Genomic DNA, 15,617 nt, shown 5'->3' with positions numbered 1-15,617 from the left:
TGGCTTCCCACAAGCCACACACCCCAACAACCAACCTCCCACAATCCTCCTGCTCTTGAGGCCGATTGGCTGGGTCGCATGGGCGGAGCCAAAAAAGTCCCCCAATGAGCAGCTCCGTGGTCTGAAAGGGCAGGGAAACAGCCCAATGAGCATCACCGCAGAGGAGCCAATCAGCTAGATGTTGCTAGATGTTGCTGGGGCTGCTGTGAGCCAATCATCAGCTGGTAGTCTGAAAGTTTGCTGGAGCCCCTTCGGCTGTGGCTCTCAACATCTCCCCCTCTCTGTTTAAACAAGAAGCATGTGGCTTAGGGACTGTGTCTGCCTTAGGTTGTCCAATAGTACATATGGTCCTTACCCGTTATTGGATGAGCTGACCTCAAGGCGTCAGCCTCCTGTCTTAGGTTGGTACCATAGTAATTGGATCTTACCCGTCATTGACTACCAGTCCAGTATACAGCCACACCTGTGTAGAGGTCTTCGTACCAGCGGGGGGGTGAGGTTCTTTGCCTCACCTCTGTTGGCCCCCAAATTTTAGCTGAACGATCATGACAAACAGAAGGGAGGAAGATACACCAAGCCAGTTGATGGCTCCTTTTGGAAAAATTGTACCACCGATGACACCATCAGCATGTATACCCCAACACTACCAGAAGTTGCTGCACCAACAGATAGTTCACAATGCATACAAGTGAGTTCACAATGCATATAAGTGATACATAGTCCAGGCAAGTTCTGCAAGCAGTTCAGTGATGGCTATTGCAGAAGCTGTAGATTGGTTTTATCTTTGTCTTCATGCACTGGGATGAAGATAGGAATTCTGACAATAATGGCTAAAGAAAAATTATATAACATTATATAACATTCCAGAAGGCACTAAAAGAAAACAATTTTCTTAACAATTTACATTGTCTTCACTGAAGATAGGAATTCTGGCAATAATGGCTGAAGAAAAAATTATGTAACGTCCCAGAAGGCATTAAAAGAAAACAATTTTCTTAACAATTTACATTATCTTTAAGAGAATTATTAAATATAATGAAAAGGAAAGGTGAAAGTAAACAAACAGATCTGTTAACCTCCTTTTTTGTTCACATTTTAAAACAATCTTCAACAGCTGTTTACCCAATTTAAATTAAACCATTTAAATCACGTGAATAAAAAAAAAAAATTATTTGGATCCATTTTTTCATGAGCGCTCATCATATATGACATATGGACATACGTACATTCAAACACAAAACACAAGTGTGCACACATAATACATACGACACATAACATAATAGTAAAGGCCTTATAACTTTTTACAGGTGAAATCTCCATTGCAATGTTTAAAAACTCTATAGTCAAAAAATAGAACTGATCAGCAAAACATTAACCTAGGTCTGTATGAGCTCAAAAAAAAAAAAAAAATATGGGAAAGGGCAATAATAAAATAGATATTGAAAAAAGCATTCTGGTTCTGTCGCAGATGTAAGAATAACCAAACTGGAGTTCTGGATATCACATCTTCTTTTTGGTCTGTAGAAATCGCTTTAGTTAATCTGTCTGGAATCCAAATCAGCTGCTGTTCTCCCTGTGGAAACACATAAACAGACCCCCGATTCCAGGCAATCACTGGGTCAGGACCTTAGTTAATCTCTCTGGAATCCAAATCGGCTGCTGTTCTCCCTGTGGAAACACACAAACAGACCCCCGACTCCAGACAATTACTGGGTCAGGACCTTTCCATTGTCCTGTTAGAATATCCTTCCAAAGTACCTTGGGCTTATGTACATTTTTTGGACACATATGCCTTTCCGCAGCACTAAGCCCTGATGAATCCAAATTTAAAAAGTTTAGAGTAAAAAGGGTTATTTTAAGTTTATCTTTGGGGAATATATACCCCTTCCCAATTCCTTCTTTTTGCTTTAATAAGTACATTTTAATAGTTTGATGAGCTCTTTCAACTATGCCTTGTCCCTGTGGATTGTATGGGATTCCTGTTATATGAGTAATGCCAAATGATGAGCAAAATTGTTTAAAAGAGGTAGAAGTATAACCAGGGGCATTATCTGTTTTTAACTGTTTTGGAACGCCCACAGTGGCAAAATTTTGTAAGCAATGAGCTATAACATCTTTAGTTTTTTCTCCGGCATGAAGGGAGCCCATCAAAAATCCAGAAGAAGTATCAACTGTAACATGCAAATATTTTAATTTTCCAAATTCTGGCAAGTGTGTGACGTCCATCTGCCAAATATGGTTAGGTATCAATCCTTTAGGATTGACTCCAAGATTAACTTGTGGTAAAAAGGTCACACAATTTTGACATTGTTTTATTATTTGTCTAGCTTGTTCCTTAGTTATTTTAAAACGCTTTTGTAAAGTATTAGCATTGACATGGAACTTTTTATGAAAATTTATAGCTTCTTCTAGTGTAGAGAAAATATGTATGTCATGTGTAGTTTTATCTGCTAAATCGTTGCCCAAACTAAGGGCTCCAGGCAATCCTGTATGTGCCCTGATATGTCCTATAAAGAATGGATCTTTTCTGTCCCAGATTAGACTTTGTATAGTGGAAAACAAAGAGAAAATAGTAGAGGAAGGGGAAATCCTACCAGCATCTTCAAGGGATACTATAGCATTAACTATATACTGACTATCGGAAAATAAATTAAATACAGAATTTTTAAACATCACAAAAGCCTGTAATACTGCCTTAAGCTCTACCTTTTGAGCTGATTGTTTGGGTACTAAAAATGTAAAAGTTCGATCAGGTGTAACTATTGCTGCTGTACCATTATTTGATCCATCAGTGAATATATTTGGAGCATTCCCGATAGGTGTTTTTCTTGTCATTTTTGGAAAAATTACAGGATGCGATGACCAAAAAGACAATAAAGGATTAGATGGTAAGTGGTTATCAAATGAAACATTAGATTTGCACATGATTATTGCCCAAGTATTTAACTCATTAGCTAACTCATCAATTTGATTCATAGTATATGGAGTAATAATTTTATTGGGAGAAATTCCAAACACTCCCTTTGCTGCTTTTATTCCTTTGAGTATTAATTGTCCTACAGCCTCAGGATACCTAGTAAGAATAGTGTTAGGAGAATAAGATAAATGTATCCATAATAATGGGCCTTCTTGCCAAAATACTCCTGTAGGAATATTTTTTGTTGGCAGTACAATAAATAATAAAGGCAAACTTATATCAATTCTATCCAAATGCATATTTTCCATATATGTTTCAATGATTTTTAATGCCTTTCTTGCTTCAGGCGTTAACATTCGGGGTGAATTTGGATCTGATGGACCTTTTAGGATATCAAATAAAGGTCCCAACTCTCCCGTTGGTATACCTAGATAAGGCCTTATCCAATTTATGTCTCCTAATAACTTTTGAAAGTCATTAAGTGATTTGAGTTGATCTACTCGTATTTGAATTTTTGGTGGACGGACCATGGTTGAGGATAATAGAACTCCTAAATAATTAATTGGAAAATTTAATTGTACTTTATCTATTGCTATCTCTAGATTATAATTTTTTAATAAGTTTGTAAATGTGGCATAACAGTCTAGCAATGTGTTTTTAGCTTTGTGTGCTAATAATACATCATCCATATAGTGAAATATTTGTAGTTCAGGATTTTGATTTCTAAGTGGCTGGATTGCTTTGTCAACATAAATTTGACACATAGTTGGGCTGTTAGCCATCCCTTGAGGGAGTACTTTCCATTCATATCTCTGATCAGGACCTTCATGATTCAGTGCAGGGATAGTAAATGCAAAACGTGGACTATCCTCAGGATGAATTGGAATTGAAAAAAAACAATCTTTAATATCTATAACTAAAACATACCAAGTTTTTGGCAAAGCAGACAATTGAGGAATCCCCGATTGAGCAGGTCCCATAATAACCATCTCATTATTAATGGCTCTTAAATCTTGCAATAATCTCCATTTACCAGATTTCTTTTTGATGACAAAAATGGGAGTATTATGGGGAGATACAGAAGGTTGTATATGTCCTTCTGCTAATTGTTGTTTGACCAGATCATGGGCTGCTAGTATCTTTTCTTTAGTCAGGGGCCACTGAGGAACCCATACTGGTCTTTCTGATTTCCAAGTAATTTTTATTGTCTCAGTGGCCCTTTCTGAAAATCCAACCCATGTCTGTCTGTTCCTTGATCTATTTGTATTGGTGCTGCTATACCTTGTTCTTGTTTTCCTAATCTTTTTCCTTTCCTAAAACCTTGTCTAGTCATAATAGTGGGTGCATTTTTGTTGATGTTATTTGTTAATGTCAAACCTAATTGATCTAGGACATCTCGTCCCCATAAATTTATAGGAAGATAATCCAATACATATGGCTGTATAGTTCCTTCACATCCTTCAGGATCCTTCCAATCTAATACCATTGCACTTCTATGGGGATTAGTCGCCACTCCTAGGCCTCGAAGCGTTTGAGTGGCTTGTTGTAATGGCCAATGTTTTGGCCATTCTAGACGAGAGATGATGCTAAGGTCTGCACCTGTATCCAGTAGCCCATTAAATTCATGTCCTTGAATATTTAGTTTTAGCATGGGGCGAGAATCTAAATTTAAAGACAGCATATCCCAATCTACACCTGTGGAGCCTAATCCCTTGGAACCTCTTTCTATAGCACGACTGGAAAATTTATCATGTAGGCTTGGTATTATTAGTAACTGTGCTATTCTATCTCCTGGTGAAATTACTGATATACCATTTGGAGAACTGGCTATAATTTTTATTTCACCTTCATAATCGGGATCAATTACCCCAGGACTTATCATAAGTCCTTTTAGAGTAGAAGAGCTGCGTCCCAATAATAAGCCTACTGTTCCTTTGGGAAGAGGTCCTTTCACCCCTGTGGGAATGATTTGAACTCCCATCTCTGGAGTTAGTACTGATCTGGCGGAGGCGCAGATGTCCAACCCTGCGCTCCCTCTGGTTTGTCTGATGAGGGATCTGATGGACAATGTGTCCTGGGCACTACCCTGATGGGGTTGCTGGGTTCCTCCAGTGCTCCGTATATTTGTGGTTTTGGGCCCCGGAGCATTGGGCCCCCCTGTCCATTTTTTGGCAATGGAGCCCAGTACCTTTCTCCACGATATCGTGGATAAACACTTGGTCCTTGTTCGTTTTTTGATAATGGAGTACCCTCTATGGTGGTTTGAGAACGGCATTCATTAGCCCAATGTCTCCCTCTACGGCATCGTGGGCAAATACCCGGTATTCTACTCCTTTGATACCTAGTTTTGTTAAACCCTCCTCCTATGGGGCAATTCCTTTTAAAATGTCCTGTTTGTTCACAATTGTAGCATGTTCTTGGCCTGGAATCTAAAGCCTGTTTTACTGCAGCTGCCACAATTTGCCCTTGTTCATTAATGTCTCTGGCATCTAAAGCCTGTTTTACTGCAGCTGCCACAATTTTCCCTTGTTCATTAATGTCTCTGGCATCTAAAGCCTGTTTTACTGCAGCTGCCATGACTTGCTCTTGTTCATTAATGTCTCTACATAATTTAATATATGTGTTTAAATCTTCATGTTTCCATGGTCTAATGATATCTCTGCACCAACGATTCGCTTGGTCATAAGCCAGTTGTTTTATTAATGGCATTGCTTGTTCTGTATTCCCAAAAACTCTGGTGGCTGTTTGAATAAGCCTATCTACAAATTCAGCATAAGATTCATTAGTTCCTTGTATTATCTTAGATAATTGACCTTGTAAACCTCCATGTCCTTGTAAAGTCTTCCATGCCTTAACTGCATCTACAGCAATTTGTAAATATACACCAGGATCATATGCAATTTGTTGCTGCTGATCCTCATAAGGTCCCTTTCCTAACAACATATCTAGATTTCTCTGAGGATAACCAGCTGCTGCATTTCGCCTAGCCGTCTCCTTGCAAAATTCCTCATTGGCAACCTTCCATAACAGGTATTGTCCTCCATTTAGCACAGCTTTACACATATTAGCCCAATCTGCTGGCGTCATGTTCAAGTTGGTAATGGATTCGACCAAGCTTACAGTGAAGGGTGCTTGAGGACCATAGGTTATTACAGCCTCTTTTAGCTGCTTCACTGTTTTGAAATTTAAAGTATGGTAAATTCGCTGCCCTCCTACCTCAAATACAGGGCATGTTAATACTTGAGATCCTGTCTCAGGATCTGAACTATCCACTGCGGGGTTTGGGGGCCTCTCAGCATATGGACGTGGCCTTGTCAGTTGGACACTTACGCCCTCTGGTGATAGAAAGGTGTTAGTAGCAGTCTCCTGTAGAGGTGGTGCTGTTGGTTGGACACTTAAGCCCTCTGGTGATAGAAAGGTTTTAGGCCCAATGAGCATCACCGCAGAGGAGCCAATCAGCTAGATGTTGCTAGATGTTGCTGGGGCTGCTGTGAGCCAATCATCAGCTGGTAGTCTGAAAGTTTGCTGGAGCCCCTTCGGCTGTGGCTCTCAACAGATCGGTACTTTGAGTGTTGCTGAGCTTCTCTAAGCACCAATAGATTTCTTGTTTTACTGGTCTCAAAATATACACATGTAAATGTGTATCATTCTTCCATAAAAATCAAAGAAAAAAAAAAAAAACGTGGCCAGGTACACTGGCTCACACCTATAATCCCAATGGTTTGGGAGGCTGAGACAGGAGGATTTCGAGTTCAAAAACAGTCTCAGCAATCGTAAGACACTAAGCAATTAAATGAGACCCTGTCTTTAAATAAAATACAAAATAGGGCTGGGGTTGTAGCTCAGTGGTAGAGTGCTTGCCTAGAATGTGTGAGGCCCTGGGTTCAATTTCAGCACCACATATAAATAAATAAAATAAAGGTCTATTAATAACTAAAAAAAAAGTGTGTGTGTGTGTGTATGTATATGTTAACAACTTATATATGTGTGTGTGTATAAAATAGGGCTAGGATGTGTCTCAGTGGTTGAGTGTCCCTGAGTTTAATCCCCAGCCCCCCCCCCCAAAGAAAACAAACAAAAAACCAAAAAACCTGGATTCCAGACCATTCTTTTTTTTTTAGTTGTAGATGGACACAGTACCTTCATATTTTATTTATTTATTTTTACGTGGTGCTGAGGATTGAACCCAGTGACTCACAAGTATGAAGAAGCGTTCTACCACTGAGCCACAACCCCAGCCCCATCCTGGACCATTCTGTTTTTTTTTTAATATTTATTTTTTAGTTATCGGCGAACACAACATCTTTGAATGTGGTGCTGAGGATGGAACCCAGGCCGCACGCATGCCAGGCGAGCACACTACGGCTTGAGCCACATCCCCAGTCCCTGGTCTATTCTTAAGAAACATGGATTTTATTCTAGTGTGGTGGATAGCTGTTAGAAGTTTTGAGCACCTACATGCTCTGTGAACCGCAGTCTAGGGGTGAGAAGACAGGTAGACTAGTCGGGGCATTGTGATGATGATCCTAGCCTGGATGAGCTTAAGTAGAAACTATTTGGTCCAGGGTGAATTTTGAAGGTAGACTTGGGTTTGAGTCATATTTGATGTGAGATAGGAAAATAGCTTTGAAGATTGGGCATGGGATGATAAGTCATAAAGATATATTAAGATGACTTTAGTATTTGGGGCAGAGCAGTTGGGTAAAAGAATGATCCCTTTACCAAGACAGTGGGAAGCTTCTAGTTTGAGATACTCATTAGTCAACCAAGTAGAGAAGTTACGTAGTTTGTTGCTTTGAGTTTGGGCATCAGTAGACATGTCCAGTTAGACATATAGAATTTGGGAGCTATCCTTATTGAGCGGGTATTTTAAATGATGGGATAGATGAAATCCTGGGAAGATGAGTATAAATGGAGAAAAGAAAGAAACTGGATCCTGGGGCCCCAGGATGAGAAGGAATCTGCAAAGGGATTCTATAAAATTTGATTGTTTCCAAATAATTTTTAATCTACTTTATTTAGATATACTTTACTAAAGTATATCTGTTCCGTGAATCTGGATAGATGTGTAGATCGTCACCCCTCAGGCTTTTCACTCATCCCCAAAACTTGCTCTATCCCCTGTACAGCCAACCCCTGCTCCCTGCAGACAGTGATCAGTTATCACCATAGTTCTGCCCGCTCTAGAATTTCAAATAATCTGAATCAAAGTCTGGTCTTTTGTGTCTAGCTTTCTTTTCTTTTCTTTTTTTTAACTTAATGTTAAATAAATTCATTCATGTTGTGTTTATTAAAAGTTTGTTCCTCTTTGTTGTCGAGTAGCATTTCATTATCTGGATGTACCACAATTCATGTATCTTTATTCCTATCAATGGACATTTCAGTTATTTCAAAATCTGGGCTATTAGGAATAAAACTCATAGAACATTCTTATACGAGTCTTTTGTGGATATGTTTTTATTTGGAAAAGGAATTGTTAGGGCAAAAGATAAAAGTATTTTAATCATATAAGAGATTGACAAACTTTCCAGAGTGGTCATAACACTTTATGCCTGCTACCAAAGTGTGAGAGTACATTTCACTGTCCCGTGGTATTGGTCTTATCTTTCCTGCCACCTGATTTCTCTGATGATTAGTGATGAGGCGTGCATCTTTCTTGTGCTGATTGACTAATTGTGCATCTCTTGGCAGATATTTTATTCAAATCTTTTACTGCTGGACTTTTCTTCTTATAATTCTTTCTGTATTGTGGACCTCTGTCCTTTGCCAGGGAGATAAGTTCTGAATTTTTTTGGAAAAGCAGAACCTTTATATTTTGATGAAGTCAATTTAGCTTTTTTTTTTTAAATTATAGTATTTTTGTTGTTTTTGTTTGTTTGTTTTTGTTTGCAGTGCTGGGGATGGAACCCAGGGCCTTGTGCATGCTAGGCAGGCACTCTACCACTGAGCCACATCCCCACCTGCAGGATAACAACTTTTTAAAGATCACACAGGCAAAACAAAAAGGTTGGTATATAAGCTTGAGAATCTCAAAAAGTAAACTGTTTAATTTGACTTCAGCACAATAAAACAAGTATTTATTGTTAATTTTTTATCCCCCCCCCCCATCATTTATGTATTTGTTTATTCGGTATTGGGACTGAACCTCAGGGTTTTGTCTGGACTTTTGGTGAGAGCTCTACCCTGAGCTGCATCCCCAGCCCATGTCCCATCAGAATGCAAAATCTTTGGATGATGTTACCTGTTTTCCTTGCTTGGGAAGAATTCTTCTGTGTCCTCAGCGTTTTGAGTTCATTAATTCCCTGAGCACCTTGTTTTTTCCTGAACAATTTTGGTTGTGTCTGATACCTAAATGAACAGCTGTAAGAAGTATCATTTTAGCTTTTGAAGCAAAGCAGTAATTCAACATGTGTATTTTTTCATGAATTAAAAAAATGTTCTGTTCTGGAACTTTTCATTTGCTGTTGACTTAATTTTGATATTAGCAATAATTGAATTGGAACACTTTTAGCTACACAGAGCAAGAATACCATGTCAGTGGTACTGTGGTGTAAACTGTAGAAAGTATCACCTCTCAAAACTAGAAGTTTTGAGGCAGGACAATTCGTTTTAGCTAATTTAGGATTGATGAGAGCATCAAAAATGCATATTCTGCTTAATTTTGTATTTTGCCATCCCAGCACATTGGGTATTCCTTAAGCGCTCTCCCCTTATCAGTGGAAGTGGCTGCTATATTCTCATATGACAGACAGTAGCAGATGCCCCATGTTCAGAGTGAGAATTGCCCAGGATCTGTGCATCATGTCTCACTGACCAGATCTAAGCTTCCTGTCAGTTGTCAGGAGGGTGAGGACACAGAGGTCAGGAGGGTGAGGGCACTGGTGGTGTCAGAGTTGGTGGGATGGACTCATCGGGCATCTGCCTATTAGGAGGAGAAAACCAGGCTGTTGTCTAAATCCAGCTCAGGTTTGTCCAGGTCTTATTTGCATGTGCATATTATTTTTTGAAGATGTTCAGTGAAGTTCATACTTGGACCATAGCACTTAAAATGCTCATGTGCATATTGGCTAATACATCTGCTTTTTCTGCTGATGTATGAACTTAAAGAATCAAAGCTTTGCCCAACATCCTTCTTGCAATCTTTCTCAAAAGATAACAAAATTTGATGTGCTCTTTATCAGTTGCAAAGAATAGAAAAGAAGCTCTCCACCTATAATTTTTTCTGGAATTAGGGTTTTCCAGAGACCAGGTTTCTGGTTCTGCTGTGCCGTCCTCATGCATGCAGGGCGTTGCTGGGGCAACTGTCACATCCATGTGCAGGGCCCAAAGAAAGATAAAAGTGGGAAGATCCATGCTGGCTGTCTTGCTCCCCTTTTCAAGAACACCTAGCCTCTGTGGTGGAAGTGTAGTACGAGCCAATTTTAAATTTTCTAGTACTCATAGTTTAAAAAACTGCAAAGAAATACATTGTTTATTTTAGTAATATGTTTTATTTTACCCAGTATATCCAAAACATTACCATTTTTAAAGTGCAGTCAATAAAAATTATTAGATATTTTAATTTTGTTTTTATTATTGGTCTTCAGAATCTGGGGCATATTTTCTAATTATAACAGATCTCAGTTTCAAGAGCTCAGCAATCACATGTGCCTAGTAATTAATCAGTTAACAACTGACTTTTGAGGAAAAATATATGTAAAAGTACACAGTTGGGCTTTTGCATGTGTGAGCCCCACATCTGTGGGTTCAACCAACTATGAATAGAAAATATTTGGAAAAAATGCATTTGTACTGAACATGTACCGACTCTATTCCTTGTTATTATTCCCTAAACAACACAGAGTAGCAGCAATTTATATAACATTTATATTGTACTAGGTATTATAAATAAGATAGAGGGGATTTAAAGTGCACAGGAAGATGAGTGTGGGTTATATGCAAATCCATTTTATATAAGAGACTGGAGAAGCTGGATTTTGTTGTCTGTGGGGGATACTGGGGGATAGTGGTATACATGAATTTATTATATAATTATAAATTTAGTGGATTTTTTCCACATAATTTACAGATAAAATGTGTAATGCTCTTTACTATAAATTTTACACAGCCAGTTGACATCCATAGAATGCTTCTGGACTTTTGCCAAATTCTTGGTGTAAGTACTTCCACTTAGATAAGATTTAAAACCACTAACTTTAAGTTCATAAATGCAAAGTTTTAAAGCAATTCTCAGCAGCAGACATGTAGTATTTCCACCATTACATCTTTGTAAGTAAACTTTGTTGTAAGTGTATTAAGTGAAATAAGAAAATGAAATTGGCACTTCAGAGAACATGTACACATTCTAATGTGTTCAGCAGAATCGCCTGCCCAGAAGAGGCTGTTCCAGTGGTGTCCACTAGCTGTGTTGGAGTAGCCTGTCTTCCCCAGCCAGCGGGGATGGTGTGTACTTTAACTTGCTAGTCCTTTGTTGGACAGATATTTTCATCCTAATATGCATTTCCAGGCTTTTACTTTTATTCCTGTCCTGAGTTTCATTTATTTTTCTAAAGGAACTGGTGGTTAGTTTTTTCTTCTATAATTTTTCTCTTTATGTTGTCATCCATTTTTTACTTAAATTCTTACTATTTCACATTGACTTTCAGGATTTGTTAAAAACATTAACCTATAGATAGTAAATAATTTTTGTTACATATTTAATCTTTTGTCCTTGTCATCTGTAAGTTTCTATGTTTATGTAATAATATATGTCAGACTAATGTTCAGGCAATTGTGATTTTTGTTGTGCTTACAAAGTTATTTCCACGGTAGGATTTTGAGGATTTTTTTTGTTTCTTATTATTTTACTTTTTAAGGTTTTAACACTTGGGTCTTCCATAATCATACTGGATTGTTTTTACATTTGTGCATGCTGTGAACTGGGAAACTTTCTGAAATATGAGCTAATTTTTTAACCTCATTTAACCTCATCCATCTCCCCACTAATTAAATGTGCCAGCATTATAATAAACAGGCTCTCCATTTTACAATGAGTCTTTTTCTGAACTTTCTCCCGTTTGCTCAATCTTTTGATCTATTTTTGAAACAATACTACATTATAAATCACCATGGCATATTCTCTTATCTGCTGGGCTAGGGCAAGTCTTACTTGGTTTATGTTTATTTAGTTTTCCGGAGGACCTTGGAAATCAGCTAGTCTGGCCCCACCAAAAGTATCGTTGGAATTTTGATTAGGATTGCGATGCTAAATTTAGAGACCAGTTTCAGTAGAGTGGACTTCCATGTTTCCTGCGTCGTCCACCTGAGTGGGGCTGGAGCTGTGCTGACATACGTGTTCTTCCTTACACCAGCACCTGTCTCCTGCTCCCCTCGTGGGCTAGATACTGAATGTTTAGGTAGACTTTTTTTTTTTAATGTTAAGGAAGTGACTTTTTCCCTTAGTTTACTAAAAGTTTTGTGTTGAAATATATTTGAATCTTCATAAATGCCCTTCTAATCTATTGTTTCCTTTGATGTATCACTGTGATTTTATACACACACACAATATTCCTTCCTTTTTCCTAATATATATATATAAAAAACTAGTCCTCATAGAATCATAAAATACGCTTCTCTGAGATAGCTGATTATTTTAATGACAGTTATGGTTTTCCTTGGTTGTGTGTATCAGCTAGGCTTCGGTGGATATTTTGCTTGGGGTCTTATGTGGCTGCTGTAAATGTTGGCCAAGGCCACAGTCATTTGAAAGCTTGACTGCTTCATATCCACCATGGTTTCCTTGTGTGTCTGAGCTGATATTGGCTGAGCAGTTGGTGATCAGCTGAACTGTTGACTGGCACTTCCTTGTGGCCTCTGCATGTGGCCTCAGCCCTCTCACCTCTGGTGCCAAGGCTCAGAGAGAGCACTCAGGGCCAGCCTTTCAGGAAGACCAGAGCTAAACCTGCAAGCCTTCCTATGATGTAGCCTTAAGATTTCAGAAACTAAATGCCCACTGTATTCTGTGGGTAAACCAAGTAATTGAGTCCCGCATAGGTTAAAGAAGAAGAGAATTATGTTTCTGCTCTTTATCCCAAGAGCAGCGTGTGCAACAGGGGGGTTGTCATGGGTGGCAGCAGTCTTCAGAGACAGTCTCCATAGTCCACATATATACCATGAGAAAAGGACACTCGCTGTCTTCCCAGAATCCTCAGGGTCTCGTCTCATCGCAGCATCAGGCTCATGTGCTCTGACTTCCCATCCAAGTCAGATCTAGTATGAATGAGCCTCTCTGGGATGGGACCTCAAGTAGAGTTCTCCATGGAGGAGTTGAAGAGGGAGGTTTTGCCTCTCAAACACCTGGCGTTCAGCGGTGAACAGTGGTAGATAACTGCAGAAGATGCTTCTGTTCAAAGAAGGTGGGAATGGAAGGCCCCATCAGTCTGTGGTCCAGAGCAATTGTGAAGTCCAGACAGATGTGAATTTCTTCCTTTTTCATAAAAATTAACCTGCTTTACAGTTGAAAAGCTCTCCTAGTCTACTACCTACCAGTTGAAAATTGGGGACCCAAATCTATCTTTCTCTTCTCTCTCTCTCTCTCTCTATCTATCTATCTATCTATCTTTATTTATTTTGTTTATTTATTTTTTACGTGGTGCTGAGGATCGAACCCAGTACTTCACAAATGCGAGGCAAGCTCTGTACCGCTGAGCTATAACCCCAGCCCCTCTCTTTTTGTTTTGAACTATTTATAATGCCTTTAAAAAACCTTGTGGGCTTCCTGTGCTTCTAATTACAATCTATTACTTTAGACAGAAACCACACTCATAAACCTCTTTAAGTCAATCTCCTTGCCACCATGGTCTGAAAGTCAGAGTGTCCAATAACAACAATATACTTGGGTTCTTGAATGCCTTTCTTTTTCCTTCTTCTGCCATCTTGGAGCCTGCAGAAGCCTGCTGGGAACGGGACTTCTCATGGGCAGGTATGGAAGGCTGAGGTGCAAGGCCATTTTTGCTGTCTGTAAGCAAGGAATTCTGGAACCAAAGAGCACAGAGCTCTTCCTAATACTGAAGGTGTTTAGGAATTATACTTGGGCAAGAAATATGCTTAAAGAAAAACACAGTGACTCTCAGTGACCAGCCGGACAAAACCAGAGTTATCTGGGCAAAGAGAACTCATGCCTGTGGTGTGGTTCATGCCAAATTCCAAAGTCACCCTTTGAAATGCTAAGGCCGCTTGAAAAGGAATCTCTGATGCATGGTGCCATACTGTCTGGGGGTTTAAAGTAATGAAAAGTAAATAAAAGTGGTTGGCGGGGGACTTCCTTTTGTAACAGATGGTTGACAAGCCATGCCCTGGAGATTGTTAGAAACTAGCTTTTACTGGAGAACTTCTGTGAAGGTGTGCCTTTTAAGTCTTGCTGAGGGATCATTGGAGATGACACTTGACTTCATCTTTACCTTGACTAAGAACATTTTGCTGACTAGAAGGGCCTTCCTGTTTTTGTATATCCTCATTAAAACCTGAACACTCATTTTACTTTCTGTCTGGGTCCGTACCTTTCGATGGCATCTGAAAGAAGCCGGCTAATGTTAACCTTAGGTGTGCTTCCTGTTCTCTGCTTCGCAGCTGCCTGCTTAGCCTTGCTCTGGCTCCGGCCAGCTCCCTCTCTGGCCTTCCTGCCTAAGCCCACATCTCCTGGGGCTTTTCTGCCTCTAAGCACAACCCAGTCCCCAAACCTGTGCTGCGTTTCATGTTTTTGTTACAGAAGCACCCCATTTCCAAAGTGCTTCACAGTCTGTTTTAATGATGTCACTAGATCAGAGCACAGTGGCTTTAAAATAGTGACTTGTTTTGCTGTGTTTCTGTGGCTCGGGAAGGTCAGCTGAATGGTCCTCTCTTTCTCCTGTGCCATTGGCTTATTCACTCACTGCCTGATGGCTGGAGGCCCCCTGCCTGGTGTCTGCCCCCCTTACCCTTCTCCACAGTCTCACGCTGCAGAACCCCCACATGCAGTGGTCTCAGGAGCGTCACTTTTCTCTCACGACAGCTAACCACCAAAAGAACAAGAAGTAGCAACTGCCAGGACAATTAGGGGCCATGTGTGGAATTCACAGTATGTTTCATATAATCTGGTCAGTGTGGTTAGAAGACTGGCCCAGACTGAGGTGGACGGAGAAATAGACTGTCCTGTTGTGGGGAAGCAGGCAAACTTGCAGAAAACTTATGATGAGAGATGTTGTGACTAGGAAATGAGTGGTTTCTAGAAATTATTTTAAGTTTGGTTTGTGAGCGCGTGGTGATCACATGTGCACACAGGTGTAATGATTGTGAGGTGTAATGATCATGGTTTGTTAACTTCGTACAGCATTTGAATTAGGAAATTGACCTCCCTTTGTCCTTGTTCAAAGTTTGGAAAAAAAAAAAAACAGTTTCATAAAATCACCTGAATTGCCTACATGAGAAGCTTTTGGTTTAGTCAAATACATTACTTTTCATTTTCATTTCTCTGTATTGTATATGTTTAGAAGGTTCTTCCTGAATTGAGAATATTTGAATATTTGGCCACAGTTCCTGTTTGGTATATATTTTGTTTTATTCTGTAGTCCATTGTCATAGTGTGGAGTGAAGGCAGATCTTCCTCACATTGTAGACTCATGATTTTATTGCACTGTATAGTGTTATATATTCTAAAATATGTTCCTGCTCTTTTCTATTGATA

At 39.3% G+C, this 15,617-nt stretch overlaps 1 protein-coding gene across 2 annotated transcripts in view; it reads left to right on the top strand.

The window, feature by feature from the left end:
- The window catches only part of Mboat2 (membrane bound glycerophospholipid O-acyltransferase 2), a 133,886-nt gene that overhangs the window by 76,605 nt on the left and 41,664 nt on the right, over nt 1-15,617 (top strand). The gene's annotated exons all lie outside the window — the stretch shown is intronic.

The sequence above is a fragment of the Callospermophilus lateralis genome, chromosome 14, assembly GCF_048772815.1.
Source record: "Callospermophilus lateralis isolate mCalLat2 chromosome 14, mCalLat2.hap1, whole genome shotgun sequence".
Classification (NCBI taxonomy): domain Eukaryota; kingdom Metazoa; phylum Chordata; class Mammalia; order Rodentia; family Sciuridae; genus Callospermophilus; species Callospermophilus lateralis.
The sequence above is the reverse complement of the archived record's forward strand: the minus strand, read 5'-3'. Positions and strand labels throughout refer to the sequence as shown.